Genomic DNA, 12,214 nt, shown 5'->3' on the forward strand with positions numbered 1-12,214 from the left:
TTCTGCCACAGATCCCACCACCAAACACATTTTCCCTTCTCCACTTTCCCGAGGGACCATTCCCTCTGTCACGCTCCAGTTCACTATTCCACCAACCCTACTTCCAGCAGCCCTTCCCCTGGCACCTTCCCTTGCAAACGCAGGAGATGGAACACCTGTCCATTCAGCACCTTCCACACCACTCATTCAGTGTGAGATAGCAGTTCACGTATACTCCACTCACTTCTCACAGTGCGGCCAGCTCTACACTGGAGAAACCAATCACAGATTAGGTGACCACTTTTACCTCTATTCTGTCTGCAAGTGCGACCCTGACCTACCACTTTAACTCCTCTTCCCATGCCCACTCTGACCTCTCTGTCGTGGGTCTTGAACACTTTTCCAATGAAGCTCAACTCAAGTTACAAAAACAATGTCTTATCTTTGTCCTAGGCACCCTATCACCCACTGGTCTGAACATTGACCAATAAATTCATCTAAAGCCAGAGCTTCCTGGATGACCAAATAAGATAGTGACCAATATATGCATATTTAATTTCATACCTGACCCCTAGATTTTCCGTGTTCTTTCATCTTTCCCATTCTTTCTCATTTCCCTAGGCTCCCAACTTCCTTAGCTATTTACAGAGCCTTCATCTCCTTAACGTCTCAATGCTTCCACTACTGGACTGAGATTCCACGTGAACTCGATGGGCCGAATGGCCTCCTTCCGTGCAGTAACCTTACTATGATTCGATGATCATCTGTTACAACGAATGACACCTCTCTGTTTTTATATCTATGGATTTCACCCTCCCGTATTTCCGATTGTATTAATATGCCTGTTACATCTTCTCTTTCAGTTCCCAACAAGGGCTCAGACCCGTAGCATTACATTCCAGCCCTCTCCACATAGGCTGACTGACCTGTGTGTTTCCAGCATTTTCTATTTTTGTTTTATAGAGGGTGGCCCGAGTTGAAGAGTTGACACAGCCAAGATTCGCAGTTTTGCAGTGACTGTCTCCCTATCCTACAGACGGTGCTTTGTATTGTGTCAGTGATAGTCTCCCCATCTACAGGTAGGGCTCTGTATTGTAACAGTGATAGTCTCCCTATCGACAGGTAGGGCTTTGTATTGTAACAGTGATAGTCTCCCTATCGACAGGTAGGGCTCTGTATTGTAACAGTGATAGTCTCCCTATCGACAGGTAGGGCTCTGTATTGTAACAGTGATAGTCTCCCTATCAACAGGTAGAACTCTGTATTGTAACAGTGATAGTCTCCCTATCAACAGGTAGGGCTCTGTATTGTGTCAGTGATAGTCTCCCTATCTACAGGTAGGGCTCTGTGTTGTAACAGTGATAGTCTCCCTATCTACAGGTAGAGCTCTGTATTGTAACAGTGATAGTCTCCCTATCGACAGGTAGGGCTCTGTATTGTAACAGTGATAGTCTCCCTATCGACAGGTAGAGCTCTGTATTGTAACAGTGATAGTCTCCCTATCGACAGGTAGAGCTCTGTATTGTAACAGTGATAGTCTCCCTATCGACAGGTAGAGCTCTGTATTGTAACAGTGATAGTCTCCCTATCGACAGGTGGAGCTCTGTATTGTAACAGTGATAGTCTCCCTATCGACAGGTAGAGCTCTGTATTGTAACAGTGATAGTCTCCCTATCGACAGGTAGAGCTCTGTATTGTAACAGTGATAGTCTCCCTATCTACAGGTGGAGCTCTGTATTGTAACAGTGATAGTCTCCCTATCGACAGGTAGGGCTCTGTATTGTAACAGTGATAGTCTCCCTATCTGCAGGTCGGGCTCTGTGTTGTAACAGTGATAGTCTCCCTATCTACAGGTCGGGCTCTGTATTGTAACAGTGATAGTCTCCCTATCTACAGGTAGAGCTCTGTATTGTAACAGTGATAGTCTCCCTATCGACAGGTAGGGCTCTGTATTGTAACAGTGATAGTCTCCCTATCTGCAGGTCGGGCTCTGTATTGTAACAGTGATAGTCTCCCTATCTGCAGGTCGGGCTCTGTATTGTAACAGTGATAGTCTCCCTATCGACAGGTAGGGCTCTGTATTGTAACAGTGATAGTCTCCCTATCGACAGGTAGGGCTCTGTATTGTAACAGTGATAGTCTCCCTATCTGCAGGTCGGGCTCTGTATTGTAACAGTGATAGTCTCCCCATCTACAGGTCGGGCTCTGTATTGTAACAGTGATAGTCTCCCTATCGACAGGTAGGGCTCTGTATTGTAACAGTGATAGTCTCCCTATCCTGCAGATGGAGCTGTGTGCTGGAGTAGTTTCTTGCACAGCTGAGATGTCTCCCTGTTACCCTGTTTAATTCATTGGTGTCATACAGGAAGAATCCCAGCTGTAACCCGATGTAAATACTGGACAGGAGATGTATCCAGGGATTGCACAATACAGAGTTACTGGAGCAGGAAGGCTTTGAAGCAGAGGTGCAGCCAGATTTTTAACAGCAGCACTGATAATAGAACACTAAAGAACTGGTACTCGTGGAGACTGGCATGAAACTGGATACAAGCAGGCACTGCTGAGAGAACGCAGACCTCGGAGACAGGCTGCCAGTAAGACAGTGAACACAGCGAGGCTGGTACTGTACCCTGTGTGGGTCCTTGCCCAGCTTGCAGCAAGTGTGGGCTCTGGCTGCAGAATCTCCGTACTGGTAAGAAAACCCACCTTCCTATCATTGAGTAACGGGTTGGAATCTGGAGCTGTGGACTGGAGCCTTCCAGCCTGACTATGGGTGTTCAACTCTGCTGAGCACTTTATTCTCTGGCAGTGTAATGAATAACTCTCTGCTCCCTGTGATGCCTCTGATCCTGCACTAGGATCATTGTAGGATGGTGAGGAGATTATTTAACTCCCATGTTACAGGGACTTCATAAAATAAAAGAAAGACTTGCATTTCTATAGTGCCTTCCGTGACCTCAGGACGTCTGAAAACACTTTACAGCCAATGAAGTACTTTTGAAATGTAGTCACTGTTCTAATGTAGGAAACGCTGCAGCCAATTTGCGCACAGCAAGATCCCACAAACAGCAATAAGATGATGACCAGATAATCTGTTTTATTGATGTTGGTTAAGGGACAAATATTGGCCAGGACACCGGGGAGAACTCCCCCGCTCGTCTCTGAAATAATACCAGTGCGTTTCCGGCCCAATGAGGAAGGAGGCATTGCTGGACTTGGTTCTCGGGAATGAGGTGGGTCAAGTGGAGCAAGTGTTAGTGGGGGATCATTTAGGGAGCAGCGATCATATCATAAGGTTTAGAATAGGTATGGAAAAGGACACGGGCCACTCTAAAGTAAAAATACTTAATTGGAGGAGGGCCAATTTCAATGGGACGAGAACAGATCTGGCCCAGGTAAATTGGAATCAAAGATTGGCAGGCAAAAGTGTAAACGAACAGTGAGCGACCTTTAAGGAGGAGATGGTTCGGGTACAGTCCAGGCACGTTCCCATGAGGCAGAAAGGCAGGGCATCTAAAGCCAAAGCTCCCTGGATGACAAAAGAGATAGAGAGTAAGATGAAGCAGAAAAAAGGGGCGTATGACAGATGTCAGGTTGATAACACAAGTGAGAACCAGGCTGAATATAGAAAGTTCAGAGGGGAAGTGAAAAAGGAAGAATGTGAGAATAGATTGGCGGCCAACATAAAAGGGAATCCAAAAGTCTTCTACAGGCATGTAAACAGTAAATGGGTAGTAAGAAGAGGGGTGGGGCCGATTAGGGACCATAAAGGAGATCTATTCATGGAGGTAGAGGGCATGGCCGAGGTAGTAAATGAGCACTTTGCATCTGTCTTTACCAAGGAAGATAATGCTGCCAGAGTCTCAGTAAAGGAAGATATAGTTGAGATACTGGATGGTCTAAAAAATGATAAAGAGGAGGTACTAGAAAGGCTAGCTGTACTTAAAGTAGTTAAGTCACCCGGTCTGGATGGGATGCATCCTAGGTTGTTGAGGGAAGTAAGGGTGGAAATTGCGGAGGTACTGGCCATAATCTTCCAAACATCCGTGGATACAGGGGTGGTGCCAGAGGACTGGAGAATTGCAAATGTTACACCCTTGTTCAAAAAAGGGTGTAAGGGTAAACCCAGCAACCACAGGCCAGTCAGTTTAACCTCGGTGGTGGGGAAACTTTTAGAAATGATAATCCGGGGCAGAATTAACAGTCACTTGGACAAGTATGGATTGATTAGGGAAAGCCAGCACGGATTTGTTAAAGGCAAATTGTGTTTAACTAACCTGATAGAGTTTTTTGATGAGGTAACAGAGAGGGTAGATGAGGGCAATGCAGTTGATGTGGTGTATGTGGACTTTCAAAATGCGTTTGATAAAGTGCCCATGGCCCATGGAATAAAGGGGGCAGTAGCAACATGGATACAGAATTGGCTAAGGGACAGGAAACAGAGAGTAGTGGTGAACGATTGTTTTTCGGACTGGAGGGAGGTGTACAGTGGTGTTCCCCAGGGGTCGGTGCTGGGACCACTGCTTTTCTTGATGTATATTAATGACTTGGACTTGGGTGTACAGGGCACAATTTCCAAATTTGCAGATAACACAAAACTTGGAAGGGTAGTAAACAGTGAGGAGGATAGTGATAGACTTCAAGAGGATATAGACAGACTGGTGGAATGGGCGGACACGTGGCAGATGAAATTTAATGCAGAGGGCACAATTCTAAAAGGGGTACAGGAACAGAGAGATCTGGGGGTATATGTGCACAAATCGTTGAAGGTGGCATGGCAGGTTGAGAAAGTGGTTAAAAAAGCATATGGGATCCTGGGCTTTATAAATAGAGGCATAGAGTACAAAAGTAAGGAAGTCATGATGAACCTTTATAAAACACTGGTTCGGCCACAATTGGAGTATTGTGTCCAGTTCTGGGCACCGCACTTTAGGAAAGATGTGAAGGCCTTAGAGAGGGTGCAGAGGAGATTTACTAGAATGATTCCAGGGATGAAGAACTTTAGTTACGTGGATAGACTGGAGAAGCTGGGGTTGTTCTCCTTGGAACAGAGAAGGTTGAGAGGAGATTTGATAGAGGTATTCAAAATCATGAAGTGTCTAGACAGAGTAAATAGAGAGAAACTGTTCCAATTGGTGGAGGGGTCAAGAACCAGAGGACATAGATTTAAGTTGATTGACAAAAAAAACCAAAGGTGACATGAGGAAAAACTTTTTTACCCAGCGAGTGGCTCGGATCTGGAATGCACTGCCCGAGGGGGTGGTGGAGGCAGATTCAATCATGGCCTTCAAAAGGGAACTGGATAAGTACTTGAAAGGAAAAATTTTGCAGGGCTACGGGAAAGGGCAGGGGAGTGGGATTAGCTGGATTGCTCTTGCATCGAGCCACGCGGACTCGATGGGCCGAATGGCCTCCTTCCATGCTGTAACCTTTCTATGATTCTATGGGGTCTTTTACGTTCACCTGCAAGGGCAGATGGGGCCTCAGTTTAACATCTGATCAGAAAGATGGCACTTCCGACAGTGCAGCACTCCCTCAGTACTGCACTCGAGTGTCAGCCAGGATTATGGCTCAAGTCCCTGGAGTGGGGCTTGAACCCACGGCCTTCTGACTCAGAGGCGGGACAGCGTCACTGTCTTGGAGAAGACACTCATGGAATTGGAATGGCTAAATCTCAAGCACACTGGCAGCTATTGCAATAAAATCAAAATAGTCTGGAAATGACCAGGTATTGCATTCGCAAAGACTGTGGTGCAGCCAGGCAGACGACTGATCTCTCAGACCGGGGTTTGTATCCAGTCCAAACAAGGGGTGAGGACTCTTATGTCTGACGAGAGGCCGGGCATTGCAGTGTGTCATGAGTAATCAACTTTTCACTTCTGGGACCTGGATTCAGGTTCAGCCTCGATGATTATTACTTGCTTTACAAACCCCCAAATTCTGAACTGGAGTGTTTTTCTGGAAACCCCAAGCGGTAAATGTTGAAGTCTGGAGCTGTGTGCTCTCACCATTCTCTCAAAGTTGTTGGATGTTTTCAAACATTCGATCCTGTTTAGCCTGATATGCTCACCACTGTAATCAGACTGAACTTTATTACTTTGTAATGATCAAGTACTCTTCTCACTCCCCCCTCCCCAGTTCACCAATCTTCCCTGACTTGACCTCTCCATTGCTGCTCCTGTACCTGGTTGGGGTGAAGAGAATTGGTACAGTAGCATAGTGGTTATGTTACTGGGCAGTAATCCAGAGGCCTGGACTAAAATCCAGAGTCATGAGTTCAAATCCCGCCACGGCAGCTGGCGAATTTAAATTCAATTAATTAAATAAAAATCTGGAATTAAAATACTAGTATCAGTAATGATGGCCATGAAACTACCGGATTGTCGTAAAAACCCATCTGGTTCACTAATGTCCTTTAGGGAAGGAAACCTGCCGCCCTTACCCGGTCTGGCCTATATGTGACTCCAGACCCACAGCAATGTGGTTGATTCTTAATTGCCCTCTGAAATGGCCTAGCAAGCCACTCAGTTGTAAAATCTCGCGACGAAAAGTCATAATAAGAATAAAACCGGACGGACCACCCGGCATCGGACCACGAGGCACCGGACACGACAACGGCAAAACACCAAGCCAAGTCGACCCTGCAAGGTCCTCCTTACTAACATCTGGGGACTTGTGCCAAAATTGGGAGAGCTGTCCCACAGACTAGTCAAGCAACAGCCTGACATAGCCATACTCACAGAATCATATCTTTCAGCCAACGTCCCAGACTCTTCCATCACCATCCCTGGGTATGTCCTGTCCCACCGGCAGGACAGACCCACCAGAGGTGGTGGTACAGTGATATACAGTCAGGAGGGAGTGGCCCTGGGAGTCCTCAACATTGACTCTGGACCCCATGAAATCTCATGGCATCAGGTCAAACATGGGCAAGGAAACCTCCTGCTGATTACCACCTACCGTCCTCCCTCTCCATCACCAAGAGTGGCTCGGTAGCACCACTACTGACCGAGCTGGCCGAGTCCTGAAGGACATAGCTGCTAGACTGGGCCTGCGGCAGATGGTGAGCGAACCAACACGAGGGAAAAACTTACTTGACCTCGTCCTCACCAATCTACCTGTCGCAAATGCATCTGTCCATGACAGTATTGGTAGGAGTGACCACCGCACAGTCCTCGTGGAGATGAAATCCCGTCTTCGCACTGAGGACACCATCCAACGTGTTGTGTGGCACCGTGCTAAATGCGATCGATTCAGAACAGATCTAGCAGCTCAAAACTGGGCATCCATGAGGCGCTGTGGGCCATCAGCAGCAGCAGAATTGTATTCCAGCACAATCTGTAACCTCATGGCCCGGCATATTCCTCACTCTACCATTACCAACAAACCAGGAGATCAACCCTGGTTCAATGAGGAGTGTAGAAGAGCATGCCAGGAGCAGCACCAGGCGTACCTAAAAATGAGGTGCCAACCTGGTGAAGCTACAACTCAGGACTACATGCATGCTAAACAGCGGAAGCAACATGCTACAGACAGAGCTAAGCGATTCCACAACCAACGGATCAGATCAAAGCTCTGCAGTCCTGCCACATCCAGTCGTGAATGGTGGTGGACAATTAAACAACTAACGGGAGGAGGAGGCTCTGCAAACATCCCCATTCTCAATGATGGCGGAGTCCAGCACGTGAGTGCAAAAGACAAGGCTGAAGCGTTTGCAACCATCTTCAGCCAGAAGTGCCGAGTGGATAATCCATCTCAGCCTCCTCCCGATATCCCCACCATCACAGAAGCCAGTCTTCGGCCAATTCGATTCACTCCACGTGATATCAAGAAACGGCTGAGTGCACTGGATACAGCAAAGGCTATGGGCCCCGACAACATCCCACCTGTAGTGCTGAAGACTTGTGCTCCAGAACTAGCTGCGCCTCCAGCCAAGCTGTTCCAGTACAGCTACAACACTGGCATCCACCCGACAATGTGGAAAATTGCCCAGGTACGTCCTGTCCACAAAAAGCAGGACAAATCCAATCCAGCCAATTACCGCCCCATCAGTCTACTCTCAATCATCAGCAAAGTGATGGAAGGTGTCGTCGACAGTGCTATCAAGCGGCACTTACTCACCAATAACCTGCTCACCGATGCTCAGTTTGGGTTCCGCCAGGACCACTCGGCTCCAGACCTCATTACAGCCTTGGTCCAAACATGGACAAAAGAGCTGAATTCCAGAGGTGAGGTGAGAGTGACTGCCCTTGACATCAAGGCAGCATTTGACCGAGTGTGGCACCAAGGAGCCCTAGTAAAATTGAAGTCAATGGGAATCAGGGGGAAAACTCTCCAGTGGCTGGAGTCATACCTAGCACAAAGGAAGATCGTAGTGGTTGTTGGAGGCCAAGCATCTCAGCCCCAGGGCATTGCTGCAGGAGTTCCTCAGGGCAGTGTCCTAGGCCCAACCATCTTCAGCTGCTTCATCAATGACCTTCATAAGGTCAGAAATGGGGATGTTCGCTGATGACTGCACAGTGTTCAGTTCCATTCGCAACCCCTCAGATAATGAAGCAGTCCGAGCCCGCATGCAGCAAGACCTGGACAACATCCAGGCTTGGGCTGATAAGTGGCAAGTAACATTCGCGCCAGATAAGTGCCAGGCAATGACCATCTCCAACAAGAGAGAGTCTAACCACCTCCCCTTGACATTCAACGGCATTACCATCGCCGAATCCCCCACCATCAACTTCCTGGGGGTCACCATTGACCAGAAACTTAACTGGACCAGCCATATAAATACTGTGGCTACGAGAGCAGGTCAGAGGCTGGGTATTCTGTGGCGAGTGACTCACCTCCTGACTCCCCAAAGCCTTTCCACCATCTACAAGGCACAAGTCAGGAGTGTGATGGAATACTCTCCACTTGCCTGGATGAGTGCAGCTCCAACAACACTCAAGAAGCTCGACACCATCCAAGATAAAGCAGCCCGCTTGATTGGCACCCCATCCACCACCCTAAACATTCACTCCCTTCACCACCGGCGCACTGTGGCTGCAGTGTGTACCATCCACAGGATGCACTGCAGCAACTCGCCAAGGCTTCTTCGACAGCACCTCCCAAACCCGCGACCTCTACCACCTAGAAGGACAAGAGCAGCAGGTACATGGGAACAACACCACCTGCACGTTCCCCTCCAAGTCACACACCATCCCGACTTGAAAATATATCGCCGTTCCTTCATTGTCGCTGGGTCAAAATCCTGGAACTCCCTTCCTAACAGCACTGTGGGAGAACCTTCACCACACGGACTGCAGCGGTTCAAGAAGGCGGCTCACCACCACCTTCTCAAGGGCAATTAGGGATGGGCAATAAATGCCGGCCTTGCCAGCGACGCCCACATCCCGTGAACGAATAAAACATTAAAAAAAATTGAATTCTGCTGGACACTGGACAGGAATTACATCAAATCTACAGCACAGAAACAGGCCATTCGGCCTAACTGGTCTATGCTGGTGTTTATACTCCACGAGCCCCCTCGCACTCTAATCACCTCTTCCCACTCTGCCCTTGTATCCCTCTATTCCTATCTCCCCCGTGTATGCATCAAACCTCCCTTTAAATGTAGCAGTGCAATCTGCTTCAACCATTCCATGTGACAGTGAGATCCACATTCTCACCACTCTGTGTAAAGAAATTCTTCCTAAATTCTTTAATCGCGGCTATCCTATATTTATGGTCCCTTATATTTGATTGGTTAATGACTACCTTATATTTATGGCCTCTTATATTTAATCTGTTAATGACCACCTTAATAATTATGGCCCCTTGTTCTGGACTCACCCACAAGTGGAAACAGTTTCTCCACATCCACTCGCTGAATGATCCCAGTACACTGAACTCAAAACCTTGGTGAACCAATATCAGTCACTAACTTAGTGAGACCAGGATCTGATACAGGCAAAGCTTGTTACCTGATCAGCAATTCCTGCCTCTGCTCCATTCTCCAGCCTTGCTGTCTCCATCACTACCTCCTATATTATTGATACTGCTATTGTCAGTGCTCTTCTGAACTTTCCTCACTCACTGCTCCGAAACTCCCAAATATCCCCGTCGTAAACCTCAGGATCTCAAACCCTTGAAACTCCTTACCGCCCTCAGTCTTTCATTCTTTCTGCAACCTACAAGCAGTTCTTGAGTGACCTTAGGCATCAGCCGTGACTCAGTGGGTATCACACTCGCCTCTGAGTCAGAAGGTCATGCGTTCCAGTCCCACTCCAGAGACTTGAGCACATAATCCAGGCTAACACTCCAGTGCAGTCCTGAGGGAGTGCTGCACTGTCGGAGGTGCCGTCTTTCGGATGAGGTGTTAAACGTAAAAGATCCCACGGCACTATTCGAAGAGCAGGGGAGTTCTTCCCGATGTCCTGGTCAACATTTATCCCTCAACCAGCACCTAAAGTAGATTATCTGGTTATTAATAGGTGGGATCTTGCTCTGTGTAAATTGGCTGCTGTGTTTCCTACACTACCACCGTGACTACACTTCAAAAGTACTTAATTGGCTGTAAAGCACTTTGGGATTTCCTGTGAAAGGCTCTATATAAATGCAAGTCTTTTCTTTTTTTGAGCTTCACTATGGGCCTTGGCACCTCGGTATTGTTTAATTAATCTCGGCCCCAATATTTTGGTTCCCTTTTGAATGTATTGGAAACTGAAAAATTTCATGGGAACCCACCTGAGTTAGCTTGGTGCAGATGGGTGGCTGTTAGTCTGAGCCAGTGACTCAGGTTACTGAACAGTAATCCACACTTTACAGTGAAATGCACTTTGTAACAAAATAACAGGTGCTGATCAGCGCTAATTTGATGAAGTTAATTAAAGAGGAGGGTGTGTTTGTGGCGATGGGTTCAGTGTTGCTGCAGAGACGGAGCTCAGCCTTGTATGGAGAATATTACATTAATAACAGCCCACTCTTAACAAGGGATCAGAGTTTTTCATGTATCTAACTAATACATCACCTGACTAATAGATATTCCCTCGTGTATTTACTAACCCCCTGGTACATAGGAACGTACGTAGGTCATTCAGCCCCTCGGGCCTGTTCTGCCATTCAGTTAGATCATGGCTAATCTGTACCTCAACTCCATTTACCTGCCTTAACTCTATATCCCTTGATACCCTCATTTAACAAAAATCTATCGATCTCAGTCTTGAAAACTCCAATTAACCCCCAACATCCACAGCCATTTTAGGGGAGAGGGTTCCAGATTTCCACGACCCTTTGTGTGAAAAAATGCTTCCTGATTTCACCCCTGAACGGCCTAGCTCTAATTTTAAGATTGTGCCCCCTTGTTCTGGATTCCCCCAACAGGGGAAATAGTTTCTCTCTCTCTACCCCGTCGAATCCCTTAATCATCTTAAACACCTCGATCAGATCACCCCTCAATCTTCTATACTCAACGGAATACAAGCCTAGATTGTGCAACCTGTCCTCATAATTTAACCCTTTTAGCCCCAGTATCATTCTGATGAATCTGCTCTGCCCCCCCTCCAAGACCAGTAGATGTAACCTTACTGTACTGATGGTACCACACACAAAACATGTTGGTGCCATGCAGAGGGCACAGCACCGACCTTATTGCCGGCAAAAGCAGTTAATACCACGTGATGAAATCCTGGGGAAAAAAAAAAAGCTGGATAAGAATCTAATTGGGAATGGGATTGAAAGTTTTAGGATTGCTCTAGACAGAGATGGTGAAATATTCCACGGGAGTTTATGGTTACTGACGTTAGGATTAATAGTGAAGGTACGAGGATGGAAGAATATTCTGGGGTTCTTACCTTTTGGGGATCAGGGGTATTTCCACACACCTTATCCTTAGGGATTCAGAAAGTGGGGTAGAGTCCATAATAGGGTCGATTGTACATGGTCTGTGAAAGCAGCAGACTTGATGGGCCAAATGTCCTTGTCCTGCTTGATGCTTTATGTTCCTGACTGAGCACAGCTGTGTTGTACATTATAACGCAAATTGGCTGCTGTGTTTCCTACATTACAACAGTGACTATATTTCAAAAGTAATTAATTGGCCGTGAAGCGCTTTGGGATGCCCTGAGGTCATGAAAGGTGTTGTATAAATACAAGTCTTTCTTTAAAATACAAGGTCTATGAATTACTTTCTCAGACTTGTATTAAATTGGAATGTGTTATTTCATGCACATCAATAGGCCATTAATACGGAGCAGTAGGTTGG

At 47.0% G+C, this 12,214-nt stretch overlaps 1 protein-coding gene across 1 annotated transcript in view; it reads left to right on the plus strand.

Moving 5' to 3' along the window:
• Window positions 1-2,333: 2,333 nt before the first annotated feature.
• dram2b (DNA-damage regulated autophagy modulator 2b) overlaps window positions 2,334-12,214 on the plus strand; it is a 68,428-nt gene continuing 58,547 nt past the window's right edge. Inside the window, exon 1 of the mRNA XM_068007205.1 lies at window positions 2,334-2,671. The gene's annotated coding sequence lies outside the window, so the exon portion shown is untranslated. The remainder of the gene's footprint in view (window positions 2,672-12,214) is intronic.

The sequence above is a fragment of the Heptranchias perlo genome, chromosome 27 (genome assembly GCF_035084215.1).
Source record: "Heptranchias perlo isolate sHepPer1 chromosome 27, sHepPer1.hap1, whole genome shotgun sequence".
Classification (NCBI taxonomy): domain Eukaryota; kingdom Metazoa; phylum Chordata; class Chondrichthyes; order Hexanchiformes; family Hexanchidae; genus Heptranchias; species Heptranchias perlo.